Source organism: Octodon degus, unplaced genomic scaffold, assembly GCF_000260255.1.
Source record: "Octodon degus isolate 3935 unplaced genomic scaffold, OctDeg1.0 scaffold00292, whole genome shotgun sequence".
Classification (NCBI taxonomy): Eukaryota; Metazoa; Chordata; class Mammalia; order Rodentia; family Octodontidae; genus Octodon; species Octodon degus.
The window spans coordinates 605516-620425 of record NW_004524868.1 but is presented as its reverse complement, the minus strand read 5'-3'; the positions used below and the strand labels follow the sequence as shown (position 1 = coordinate 620425).

At 36.4% G+C, this 14910-nt stretch overlaps 1 pseudogene; it reads right to left on the bottom strand.

Annotated features, from left to right (window-relative positions):
* LOC101585321 overlaps positions 1 to 3876 on the bottom strand; it is a 60980-nt pseudogene extending 57104 nt beyond the window's left edge.
* Between the last annotated feature and the right edge of the window lie 11034 nt (positions 3877 to 14910).

Genomic DNA, 14910 nt, shown 5'->3' with positions numbered 1-14910 from the left:
GTTACTAACCTTGCAAAAGTATAAATAAAATACTGTTTTTTTGCGGAAATATATATATATATGTGTGTGTATACATAAGATAGGATAGATATATAGCTACTTTCTCTTAGTTCATTGAGAAGATTTGTACTAATATTATTTAGATGAGATATTATGTCTACATCTTGTCCTCTGAATAACTGCTATGAAGACAATATGCAATGTATTAATTATTGTAACTGTCATACTAATCTATTTTGAAACTGTTTCATAATGAACAAAAATAAATAAGCAAAAAAAATATTTAGGGGCTGGAGAGATGGCTCAGTGGTCTAAAGCACCTACTTGGAACAAGCTTGGCAAAGCACAGGGACCGCGGTTTGATCCCCCAGCACCACATGCCAGCCAGCCGCGCCCCCTGGTGGGCTGAGCTGGCCACACACACACACACACACACACACAATAAATAAATGTTAAAAAAATAAAATAAATAAATAAGCAAGTAAATATGATATCATTAGAAGCTTTGCACTGATTTTTGACAAAGATGGTAATGTCAACATTATGGTCCAATAACCTTTATTTAAAAAATATATATATATAATAAGAATAGAATGTTTGGGCTGGGGAGATAACTCAGTTGAATAAGCACATGCCTGGCAAGCCCAAGGGCCTGAGTTCAATCCCTGGAAAAATAAATAAAAGAAAGAAAGAAAGAAAGAAAGAAAGAAAGAAAGAAAGAAAGAAAGAAAGAAAGAATACAATGTTGATAAAATACATTACTTGGGAAGTAGAAGTACACCTACACATTATCTACAGTCCTATACCTTTGAAGATCTCTTCACTAAACATAATGCTAGGCAGGGACAGTAACAGTAGTGACCATGGTCCCCACTGGCAGGCAGAGCAGAACATAGAATGGCTGTGCCTTTTTCTGTGGATGTAGCCACAGCTTCCCTGTCTTCTCTAGTTTCTACCTAGGTCCAGCTGTACATTAGGCATTCTACAACACCACCATCAAGTGCCACATCCATGTAAGACCTGATTTCTGTCTCACCCTCTGCTTTTGTTAATTTCTTATATAATTCTGTAATTTTTTTTTTTTTTTTTGTATTTTCAGGGAAGGGTCTACAGGGTGTTCAGAGTCTCACTACTGAATTGGACTTGTAGTGATCTGCCGGTTTACAGCCTCCCAAGAGCTGGGATTATAGGTGTGTGCCACCACACCCAGTCTCAATTGCTGTCTCAGTGTGCCCCGGGGGTGGGATCAGCATGGCAGGCCCGGGGATAAAACATCTGGTCCCTGCACCTGCTTGCAGGCACTTTAATCTGCTGAGCTGTTTGGCCAGACCTGTAATTCTTGTTATGTCCTTGAATGCACATTAAAAGATGATGGTACCTGTTTCTTCCCAGTATGGATATTATAAAGAACTTGTTTCCTGAATGTACTCCCATTTTCTCCCCAAAGTTTTTAGACTAAAATGTGAATTACATTAATTAGTTTTGTACAGTGAATCAAGCTTAGGACTTCACACTGGCCAGGCAGAAATTATGCTGCTGAGCTAAATTCCCAGCCCCTAGGTTATACTAATGGCCACCTAGCTCTTTGTCATTTCAATGGAAATCAGTCCTTCTGGCCCTCTCTGTCTCTCTGTCTCTCTGTCTCTATCTGTCTGTCTCCATCTCTGTCTTTCTGTGTATCTCTCTCTCTCTCTCTCTCTCTCTCTCTCTCTCTCTCTATATATATATATATATATATATATATGATTTCTATATATGGAATTTACCAAGAACTAATAAGTATAGAATAGAATGACTACATTATACCAAATACCACAGAAACTCCAACTGACTCACAAAGCAAAAGTTAAATGCATCAAAAATTCTAAATATTAGAATCTATGAGAAATAAGGTCATATATTTACATCATAAATGACAAGATTCAAATACAATGTTACAGGTCTGGCTACATAGCTCAACAGAATAAGTGCCTGCTTAGACAAGCACAGGTACTGGAGTTTGATCCCTAGCGCCACATCCTGTGCAGGCCACATCCCTGGGCACACTGAGCTGGCCACTGAGATGGGGCATGGTGACACATACTTCTAATCCTAGCACCTCGAAGGCTGAAAATAAAAGAATCACCATGATCTCGAACTACATAGTGAGACTCTGTACCAAATACATTTAAAAGAAAGAAATGAAAGAAAGAGAGAAAGTGAGAAAGAAAGACAAGGTTAATTCAGACAAGAAAGAAATATGCCTACAAAACCAAGACAAGAAACATCTTTCTGTGGCCAAGGGATCTTGGAGATTTGTAATTAAAATCTGTAGGTGACTTTGGCAAATTTCAACAAAAGCTTTCTTTGGAACATGCCATTAAAGTGGCAGAAACTTATATGTTCTACAGGAAATGTGTAAAAGGAGCTTTTTTTTAAAAGCTGATGTACCTTGCCTTTGAATTGTCTGGTAAAAAACACTCTGTTTTTCCTTCACATCTGAGACCTCCTTGCTCCCTTACATCACCAATATTCTCAATGTCTTGTAATAATTATATCGTTCAGGAATTTTATTAAAGATCCACATTTATTCACTCCTTGGACCAAAGTAACCTGTATTCTGTCACTTTTGAAAGTGAAGTGGAAATAGTGACTTTCTCATCAAAGCACAGCAAGAACAAAATATTGTGGTCCCTGGAGGCCCAGAGATTGGCAAAGATAATGGCAGATTTGGAAGTGATGAAAACGAGGGAGAGAGAGGGCTTCACAGGAGGTACATCTGAACTTTCTGTTCAGTTTGATTGTGTGGAGACAGGTGTTTAAAGATGATATTAAAAACTCATTTCCATATTGCCTTTTTCAAAATGAAAACAATCTTTTAAATATTATAACGTACCAAGAAGATCAGTGTGTGCTGTTTTTGTTTTCAAACAAACAAACTAAAATGATCATATTTCTTTGTGAGATGCTTTAAATCTTGTAGTGAGAAAATCAAAGAGAACTTCTTAGGCCATAAACTCCCAAATGCATTTTTCTTATTAGAAAGCCATTAGAAATAAGGTATACCTGATGTTAGAAAAATGTAGAGAAGTGGTATAATCACAGATAATAAATTTCTGCACATTATTTTGAAAGAAAAATGTACAGGGAAACATTTCTCATGTTGATTGAAGAAGAACGTATGTTTCAGATGCTTTCATTTACATATCTTTGGCCATTGTAACTCATGTCTGTGTCCAAAAAAGAGATTTGGAAATGTTCAAGAATCCATAAATTCCCTTGTGCTTGTTTAACCCTGTGCCTATGGCTGCACACCTTATTAGAGTTCAACAGTGCTTCCTGTTGTTATACTTAAAGAAATATGCAATATAACTTATCTGCTCTTCCTGTAAAAATCTAGTTGTACAAAGAGAGTGTGCATGGTCACTTACAGATGTTGTGAATTATAGATAAACTACAGAAACAAAATTATGAAAGATTTGATTTTAATTGGAAAGATACTAGCGTGAACTAGCTTGCCAGATAAGACCACAGATGTGGGAAAGAACTCTTGAGGCTTAATGGCAGTGAAGCAAGTGAAGACCATCCTCACCTGCCAGGTAAGTATTTGTGCTTTATGGATGGACCTCTGAGTCACCCATCTCCTATGACCAAGATCATGTGTGTATATTCATGGCATTCTCCACTCCTCTGATGGATTAATGACAGACCATACCTGAGAAGATGACTCCCGCAGCAGGCCAGTAGGTGCAGTTGTGCTGCTTCCAGCTCCAGAATGGGCACCGCCACACATGGCTCTCCTCTCCTGTGCAGCCTGGGTTATTCAGATGGGTGGACTCTGGTCTGGACCCAAAGTAACCATTGAGTGTGGCAGAGATGGCCACTCCACAGCCAATCTGTCTGCATACCACGTGGGCTTCACTCATACTCCAGCTGTCATCGCAGATGGTGACCCAAGAGCCCTGGTGAAGAATCTCCACTCTTCCCACACAGCGATGGCTCCCATTCACCAGGAGGATCTGTGGGGTCTCTAGCGAAAGAGAATCACAATACTGGAGTCATTTATAAAGAAAATCAGGTTGGTTTATTTTCCGTTGAGCTCACTTAACTAAAAAGTGGCACACTCTAAGTTCAGCCTTCAGAGTGCACTGGTAAGACAAGGGGTCACTGACCCAGGCCAGGAAATGGTCTGGATTCCAGCAGAAATAAAAAAGACTACAGAGTATTTGGATTATTAAAACATAAGAAATGAAACTAAACTGAATATAGTGTGATTAATAGTCTCAAGTAAATGTTCCTAACAGAGTTAAACATTCCCTTAAAGACTTATGTAGATAATGGGGCAAAAGTATACTGAAAACCTCTGTCCTAAATAGTGTCTTTCAATGAGTGAGGTCTTAGAGTCAGTTGGATGGGCCAGCATCTGAATTAATTTCTTTCTTTTACTTTCCCTTTGAATTCAGTAGTGGTTGTTATAGTGCATATTGTTGTCTTCAGGTTAGTTGTCCATGTTACTAGATATAAGCATGAGAAATTGGTAAAAATCTTGGTAAATAAATAAAAGATAAAGAGAATAAAAATAAGCATTAACTGTTCTTTTCAACAGATCAGTAAAACTCAGTGTTGCAATTATCTAAGCTATTTTATGAATATACATAATTTCTTCCCTCCTTCCATTGTTTTCCTCCTTTCTCTCATCCAACTTGTTCCTTTCCTTTGAAACTTGTTCTTTCCCTTTCATAATATTTACTGTACCTTTGAGATTTTATTTACTCTTTCAGGTTCTTACATTACTGAGACAAGATGATGTTTACATATGTAGGTCTAATTTATTTCATTTATGATTCTGGTTTCTAATTGCATCCATTTATCTATAAAAGATGAGTAGTACTCCAGTGTAAAAATGTACTACATTTTTTCTATTCCTCAGTTGATTGTGCTTGGATTTTTTCCACAGACATGGAAGTTAGAAGGCTTAGAAAAGATAAATGTCCCTGAAAAGTGCAAGGGCCTGAGTTCAATCCCCAGTTCCAGAAAAAAAAGAAAGAAAAAGAAAAAAAATGAAGTTTAGAAACTTAGATGAGCCTGTCAGAAGCTTATAAGAGTGATTCAAAATTGTCTTGTTGATATATTCACTCATACCTGGAAAATTAATTAACAATTAGGCAGCCCATGGTTTATCCAAAGACATTTATATTATGAGGGTGGGGCCAGGGAGATGGCTCAGTAGAATAATTATGAGGGTGGGTGCCATATTTCCACCTCTTGATACCTACTTTCAACATATGTTTATCTTCTTGGAGTACATCCAGCATTCATACTTAAGAGATAAAGTCAAATGTTATCGAGACTGGCCATACTTCATGAAAAATCATAGAAAGCTGATTGTTTCCTCAAACAACTATTGTTTGCTTGGTGTCTTAGTTAGTCTTCTCTTGTTGCTAAGACAAATACCTAACACTCAAAATAAGAGAAGGAAAGGTTTATTTAGCTCACAGTTACTGGATGTTTCAAGACACTGGATGAGAGGCTGGGGCAGTGCCCTGTCCAAGATGACCCTCTACACATCTCTAAGAAAGCACAGGCTATCTAATTTAAAGGTTCACACCCCTCTGTCCCCACTCCCCAGGCCGCACGCTGGTCGTCTAGCCCCATCCCTCAAGCTACTCTTTGCTCCTCCAGGCAAGTCTGCCCCATAACTTGGATGAGGCTTTGGGGAGACAACTAGGCACAAACCATAACGTTCTGCCCCTGGACCCCCAAAGTTTCATGCACATTCCTTTATCCAGAAGGCATTTTAGTCCAGATTTAAGAGTTACCAATGTCCCAACAGTTTCATCATTGCTGAAAAGTCCAAGTTCCAAGTCTCTTCCAAGATCCAACATAAGCTTTCAACTATGAGCCCCTGTACAAATAAAAAGTTAAATACATCCAACATTCAAAGGCACAAGATAAACACTGCCATTCCAAAAGGTATACACAGAAGGTTAGAAACCTTTGGGCCAAAACAAGTCCAAAATCCAACAGGGAAAAGATTAAGTCCTGTAGTTCCATGTGGAACAGGCAAAGCAATCTGAGACAAATTTTGATCTCTATATGACTCCACCGTTATAGCACTCTTGGTGGTAGTTCCCATGGCTTCTCTCTTAGGCTGTCTTCGCTCCCTCCTTGCAGTTTCCCTTAGATGTTCCATATTCCTGGCTTTTCCAAACTTCTGGGGTTTCCACTGAATAGGTCTCTCACTTACAGCTTTACACACGGCTGTCCCAGGAGCACACTGCTGGCCTCCCAGGCTTTCTTTTGAATTTGAGGTGGAAACCTTCTTAACCTCAGAACTCCTGAATTCTTCATGCACCTAAAACCAACACCACGTGGATGATGCCAAGGTCTGCTGCCAGCTGGAGCAGTAGCCAGGCTTTCCTCTCTTAGTTACAGGGGTCAAGTGCCTGGATCTCTGAGTACTCTGACCCTGAATCTGAGGAACATATTCTCTACGCTAATGCCACTCTGTAATCTGTGTGGCTGCTGCCTCTATTCTGGAACATGTGGCTTTGCTGCTCTCTCCCCAAAGCAAAGTCCCTCGCCCTTGTGATTCTGAGGTTGCAAAGGGTGAGAACCTGCCACCTCCTGTGATGCCTTCAGAACATCTTTTATATTTTCTGTTCCTCCTGTGCAATGGAGATCTCAGCTCTAACTTTGCATTCCATAGTTCAATTGGAGCTTTCTTTCTGGCCAAACTCACAATAATTTAGATCATTCTGATGGGCTCTTTTCATTCTCAACATAAATCTGACTAAGACCGTCAACAATAACCATGCCACTGCCCCAATATTTGACTGCTTTGAGACTTCCTTTTAAAGATTAATCAGTCCACCATGCATAATCTCAGTCACAGGCAAAGTCTCTGGACATGGGCAAAATTCAGACAAACTTTCTGCCAAGCCAAAACACAAGTGATCCAGAAGCCAACAACCAATGCAGTCCTTCCCAGGAGAAACCTCCCTAGCCTGATCTTATAGGCAGCATTTCTATCAATCTTCTGGTATGAGCTCTGACCAGAATATCCCCTACAGAACAGCTGAAGCAGTTCCAGCTCTTTGCAAGTAGATAGCTTCTCCAAACTTTTCCTATCTCTTCCCATAAGAAGTTTCCAGAAGCTGGTAATCCACATGGTCACATTTAGCCAGAGCAATGACCCTACTCCTTGTATCAAATTCTATCTTAATTATTCTTCCCTTGCTGCTGGGACATATATCCAGCACTCAAAATAAGGGAAGGACTGGTTTAGTAGCTCACAATTACTGGATGTTTCAAGACACTGGAAGAGAGACTAGGACACTGCCATGTCCAGGATGACTCTCTCCAAGTCTCTGAGAAAGCACAGGTTAGCTAGTTTAAAGGTTCACACCTTTCTGGCCCCACCCCTCTGGCCCTGCCCTGGTTCTCTCTCCCTGCCCCTCAATCCACTTTTTGCTCCTCCAGCAATGTCTGCCCCATAACTTACATGAGGCTTTGGGGGAACAACTCCTCTCAGGACTTATTATTATTCAAACTTGGAGTTCCTTGTTCTTTGGGTGATAAATTATGTATTTCGTATTCTATATAAGAATAGAGATGGATTGGGTTTCTGATGTGAGCACACTTAAACAAAATCTGAGTATAGGCATCTTATCATTAGTCTGTTTTCCATGGGTGGCTATGTACTGAAGACAGAACCAAGTTCCTTCACACTGAACTAAATCACCAATAATGTTTATTTTATTTTTCATTAACAGGATATTATTAAATTGCTAAATTGCACAGGCTAGTCTCCAACTTGAGTCCCTCTTGCCTTAGGCTCCCAGATTGCTAGGATGATCAGTGTGTGCCACTTTGAAAAGGTGCTTGTTCCCATAAATGAACAAAGTGATTCAAGAAATTTTAAATAACCCCAATCCATGAGATTCAAACAAAGGGTGAAGCAGAGAATAAAACTTAGATCTTCTGGGGCTGGTGAGATGGCTCAGTGGTCTAAAGCACCTACTTAGAACAAGTTTAGCAAAGCACAGGGACCACGGTTCAATCCCCCAGCACCACATGCCAGCCAGCCCCACCTCCTGGTGGGCTGAGCTGGCCACACACACACACACACACACACATAAAAAAATAAATTTTTTTTTTAAAAAAACTTAGATCTTCTGTTACCATGCAGAATGAAGGAATTCAAAGAAATTTGCAATGCTTCTACAACTAAGACATTGGAAATGTAAAACTATTGATGGTTTTAGATCTCATGGCCACAGCAGAAAAATGCATCTACTCAGATTTCTAAGAGTGTGATCTTTTAAGTTATTAGTCAAAGCTTTCCATGTTGGTTGCTGGGCTAACTACACTGCATCTTCCCCTCTCAAATTAACCAAGGTGGTCAGCTCTTACAGCTGTGGAATGATTACACTCTATTTCATTGAAAAGCACCTAAGAACATCTTAATAGTAGTAGCAAAGTCCTTAAACTATATGCCTCCACAAACTTGTCACAAAGCCAAATAAAAACAATGGAAACTTAAGAAGAAAATACAACAAAATCTGTTTTGAAAGTCTCATCAGAACCAAACAATGTGAAGACGGAATTTTAGCACTGGAAGACAGTGATGCCTTCAAACAGCAACTACTCAAAGATACCTAAAAAGATAAGTGGATAGGAAAATTGAATCCACCACTTTTCTGCATAATGCAAAGAAAGCTAAACTCTGAATAATTGGAATGATTGAAAAATCAGAAAACTACCCAACTGGCACTAAATTTCCTACAAAAATAATGCCTGAAAACTCCTAAAATATAAGCAAAGAAGTAAATACATAGATAAGTTCAGATAGAATCCCAAATAACATGAACAGAATAAAACTGGCCTATGTCACATTAGAGACAAAAATCTTAAAAGCTTTTAGAGAGAAAGGAAATGGATAACAGATTAAGCTAAATCTTGTATATTTATAGCACACCCCACTGCATAAACCTGATAGTGCAGAAAGGTCTGAAATGAAATACTTTCAATTCTAAAGAAACACAACTTTCAAACTTCATTTATGTATTTCACAAGTTTTTCCAAATATATAAAGAAATATATTTTTCCTATGACAAGGGACACCACAAGAGATCTATAGCCATCAAAAAAGCACTTGCAGGGGCCAGGGAGATGGCTCAGTGGAATGAACACTTCCCTGGCAAGTGCAAGGGCCTGAGTTCGAACCCTGGTTCTGCAAAATAAATAAATAAATAACAAGCACTTACAAATTTTCAAAGATAATCTAGAAAAAGATAATGGGACCATCAATGCCAATAAGTCCTAAGAAACTATTATAATAATGAGACTATCAGTGCCAATAAAGTCCCAAGAAACTAGTATATTGCTTAGGATAAACATTCCACAAAAAAAGAAAAAACAGCTAAGTGAAAGAGTGGAAATAGCAAGAGAAAATAATGCAAGGACAAAAATCAAGCAATGACTGTCAGGAATAACTTTTCCATTTCTATTTAATTTATGTATTAATACAGCTAAAACTCTTCAGCAAATCGATGAAAATCTGTAAAAAAAATCAACAAAAGTATATTAAATAAATTGGAAAATACCATACAGTTAAATTCAACCTAACAAAAATTTAGATCCTTGCTATATGCAAATACTGAGCTATTTGAAATAGGCCAAAGAAATCAAACCCATTTATAATATCTGCTGAAGAATACCTAGAAATAAACACAACTTATATGATGAAAGATCCCTATAATGAAAATAAGGCACTGATGAAAGCAGTGGCAAGTATGGTTATTTTCTCTGTTTTTTCCTAGGGCAGGAAATATGTTTTCATTTTCTGATATACTGTTCAAATTTCTTTCTTAAAGGTACATTACATTTTACCATACAGATATTTTACATTTTTCTTTAGATGAATTCCTAATTATTTCATTTTTAGATGCTATTTTTAAGAGTGTGCTTTCACATTACGCCACAGTGATATACGTGAATTTTTATAGCAGCATGTTTTAATAGTTAAATCTTGGAAATAACCCAGATGACCATCAACTGAAAAATGGCTAAAAAGATACTTTGTTTTAATGCTGGAACTGTAGTGCTCTCACATTGCAGAAATCAACTCAAAATAGGTTAAAGACAGAAACATGGAAAAATGCTTCAAGAATTGGATAAGACAGTACAAGAGCACAAAACAAGCAAAAAAAAAGAGCCAACAACAACAACAACAAATGAACTCACATCAAGCTGAAAATACTTCTGCACAACAAAGGAAACACTCAACAGAATGAAGAGACAATCTACAGAGCGGAAGAAGGAAATACTAGTGAGCTGTACATCATACAATAAGGCAATATTCATAAGTGTAACAAACTCTAAAACTGAAAAAGAAAAATAAAGAATCTGATTTAAAAATGGAAATGGATGCAAGCAGATACTTCTCAAGAGGAGATGTGCTAATAGTCAATTGATAAAAACATACTCAATGTTAATAATTACTAGAGAACTGAAAATCAAAAACACCATGTGATATTATCCCAGTCAAGCAAGAACGATGAATATTTAAAACACACACACAAAAATTACAAGTGGTGACCATATAAAGAAAAAAGAAATATGGTATATATTAACTAAAATCAGAATATGCCATGCCTTTTTAAACTTAAAAAAAATTCCTACTGTAAAAGGAACATTGGGCTGGGGAGATAGCTCGGTGGTCTAAGTGCCTGCCTGGCAAGTGAGTTCGATCACCAGCACTTCACTCAATGGCAGCCCAGAACCAGGCGTGGTGGTGCACACCTGTAATCCCAGCATTGGGAGGCTGAGAAAGGAGGGTCACAGCGAGTCTGAACTGGGTAGCAAGACCCTGTATCAAATAAATAAATAAATGACAACTTGCTATTAATTCCTCTCAAAGTACCCCCGCTCAATACAAACACATTTAGTTCATCACTCTCCTTTTTTCAAGCAATTCCGGAAGTCCACTTTCATGGACATCTTTGCAAATTGTCACAAAAAATACAAAGAATGCAGGTGCTCAGGACCATCCAACAGAAAGGCAGGCTGTTAACAGTTTGTTCTCAAAGACCTTATTTACAATACTAGATCAAGCAACGTGTGATTTCTGGTTCTTTCCCAAATTCAAAATGACCATGTGAAGTAGATGTTTCGAACGGATTCAAGAATACCAAGGCAGGCAGGACAGGGCAACTAGAGACTCTCATGATAGGTGATTTCCAAATGCTCAGAAAGTGACAAGTATGATAGGATAAGAAGATTCCAAGGTAAAGGGGAAGCATTCTGAGAGAAACTTATGGCAAAGTGTCCTTCTCTATATTTTTTATAAATCTTAACATTGACTACTATATATACATATATATATATATATATATATATATATATATATATGTATATGTATATGTATGAATATTCTTCAGAGCTAAGAAGTCCATACCATCTTCTCATTTGTTGATAATGTGGATAGACATAGATACCATCATTAACTGAAATAAATCAGTCACAGAAAGATAAGTACTATATGTACTATCTCTTCGAATCTAAATATCCACTGCAAAGACAACAAAATGGAATGTATCAACTATTGTAATAGTCCTACTAACCTGTTTTGAAGCTCAATTTCATCGTCCAAGTACAAAAGATTATACATATATCATTTACATTTACTGTCTAGAATGACAGAATATTTCATTTATAAGAAATTTCTATAAAAGATGAATTTGTAGAGATAGAAAGCAAAATTTCATGGTTTATGTTTCAAAATAGGACTAAGAATAAACTGAAAATGGAGCAAGAAACTTGGGAAGCAAGTGAAACTGAATTGTGGTCATCATTTATTAATGTGTAAATTTACTAAAATAATTAAATGAACACATATATGTTTTATGACATGGAAATTATTGACAATAAAACTACTAACCAAGAAAAATGGGCCTGGGAGATGGCTCAGTGGACTATGCTCTTCCCTGGCAAGCACAAGGGCCTGAGTTCAAACCCCAGTTCCACAAAATAAATAAATAAATAAATAAATAAATAAATAAATAAATGCATGTACTTGTTTTCAGGTGAAAAATAAGAAATTAACTATGGATGGGGAAACAAAGTGAATTTAATAAGCTGGGAAACATACGCAGTAGGGAATGATGGGGAAAGTTTCATGCTAAAAGTGTGTAGACAAGATACCATGTCTGCACCTTGTCCTCTGAATAACTACTACAAAGACAAGAATAAATAATGTTTAAATTATTGCAACTATCCTACTAATGTGTTTTGAAACTACTTCATTGCTATTTTGTCTCATTAAAATGAATAAAAAATAATGGAATCTTGATGGGCTGAACAGATAACTCAGTGGACTGAAGCACCTGCTTAGGCAGAGTGCAGCGACCAGAGTTTGATCCCTGGCATACTGAGCCAGCTTTGCACCCAGGGCACCCTGAGATGGCAATTGAGACTGGGTGTGGTGGTGTGTAGCTATAAAGTTTTGGGAAGCTGAAAACAAGAGAATAACTATGAGTCCGATCTATGTAGTGAGACCCTGTAGACTTTACTAAATACAAATAAAAGAAAGAAAAGAAAAAAAAATGGAATCTTGTACTGCAAACATGTATTAATGGAGTCATGAAAATATTTCATTAAACCTTATTCTTGAAATTTATCATTCTAGTCCTACTAACCTGTTTTGGAACTGTCTCATTGTTATTTCTTTCTCATTAAAAATAATTTTAAAAAGTTTTAAAAAAAGAAATTCATCATTCTATGTTTCACATGAGGAGTCATCCATATTCAATTCAATTTATGCTTTGAATATGATACAATTTGCATAAGACTTATAATCAACTCAGCAGAATCCATTTCAAAACCTGGCTTGCCTGTAAGTGAACTGAAGTGAGGCCACTGTTATAATTCCAATGTTCACCCACTTCGGCTCAGTTTCCACTGCTCTGTACCCAGTGTGCTTACACTTCCTTGCCTTTCCTTGCCTTAACACCACTGTCTTTGTCATGGTAGGGTACATTAATTACCTTGTGATATAAGCAATTTTATTATGCTCATGTTGTTAATATTTTGATAACATTATTTACTTCTTGAAACGAACTTTAGAATATACCTGGCATTTCCCACCCGCCAAGAATAAGCCAGCACAGAACCGGAATAGCCTTTCGAGTTCCTCCGGTCTCAAACAAAAAAAAATCAACAGAACAAAACCAAACCCAAAACACTTGTGATCTCTATTGGGACTGTTAAATGCTCCACTATAGTCCAATACTCCTCAGGTCAGTTTGAGAGTAATTATAATTCTGGATATTCCATTTTGTGAAGAAAATATCTTAATTTTTCACTTTTTATCCTTTTTTTGAAGTATAATATCCTTAGTAATGTTTATTTTATTTCCTTCTATTTTAAAGAGAGAAAAACAAGTAACAAAGACAATAACAAAGTAACACAAAACAATAAAAATGGTACAGCGATTCAAAACAAGAATATAAAATTAACAATGGTTGTTATATTACATAATGGTATTATTTAATTTGATTCTCAGATTCTATTTTAGGATTACCAGATATAGGCACACAAGACTGATCAAACAATTAAACATTAACTGTTTTCAGTGAATCTTGTTTTTTCTTGTCCTTTTTACTTCTATTTTTAAAATTTATTTTAAAGAGAGTATAGAAATAATAGATAAGACATTAGAGATTATACGCATTTTAAAAAGCAAAGATGAGAAGTATTTAACAATTGTTCTTATATTGAATATTGCTCTCTTCAATGTAGTTGCTCAGATTACAAATACTAACATACAAAATTGGTAAAAGTACAAATTTTTAAACATCAATTGCTACCTTTAAAATCTGATAGAAATTAATAGTACTATCATCTTAGCTATCTTTATTTAATTTATCTTAATTTTCATGTTCTTCCATTTTTCTAAGTATTTGAAGATTTTGATGCTCTTTCAAATGGTTTTGCATTGAGTATATGTAATTTTTTAATTTCAAAATATTTTATTTTGGTGCTGGGAATTGAAGTCAGGGCCTTGTGCTTGCCAGGCAGACGCTGTGCAGCAGAGCTACATCCATGGCCCTAATTTCATTATTGTAATGGCTAGAATTTATAAACAAATTCATTTTAAGTATAATATATATGAGTTTATAAATGTAAACATCACAATAAAGATATAGAATATTTCTATTATATAAACAACTTTTGTAGCAGTTTTATGATTAATTTTCCTCTCTTGAAGCTGCGAGACGTCATTAATTCAGCTTTGGCAATTATACATTGGCTACACCTTTATTAGAATTCCATGTAAATATAATGACATAATATGTACTGTTTTGTCCCTGGCTTCTAGAAAAATATTTTTAGATTAATCTATGTCATTGCATGCACCAGTAGTTTATTCCTCCCTTGTTATTCAGACAAACAATATAAAATGTTCCCATGTGCCACAACATAGAAAAGCACAAAAGCCATTTATTAAGTAAAATATGCCATATACAGGCAAAAATTTTAATGATCACGTTAAATGTGGAATCTAAGAAAAATGTAGATAGACTAGATAGATAGATGATAGATGATAGATGATAGATAGATAGATAGATGATAGATAGATAGACAGACAGACAGACAGACAGATAGATGATAGATAGATAATAGAAATTCATAGACATGAGGAGCAGAAGACAGTAGAAAAATGGGTACACATAGATGAGACAATACAAAGCAGTAGACAGGTAGCATAGACAAATTTAAAGATCTAATTACAGCATGAGGAGGATAGGAAGTAAAATAATACTACATTGGGAACTGGTAAAAGTTCAATGAATTTAGCATTTCTTGATATGAGATCAGTCAAGGAAAATATTTAAGTGAATTCATGTGCATGTGATTTACTTCAAT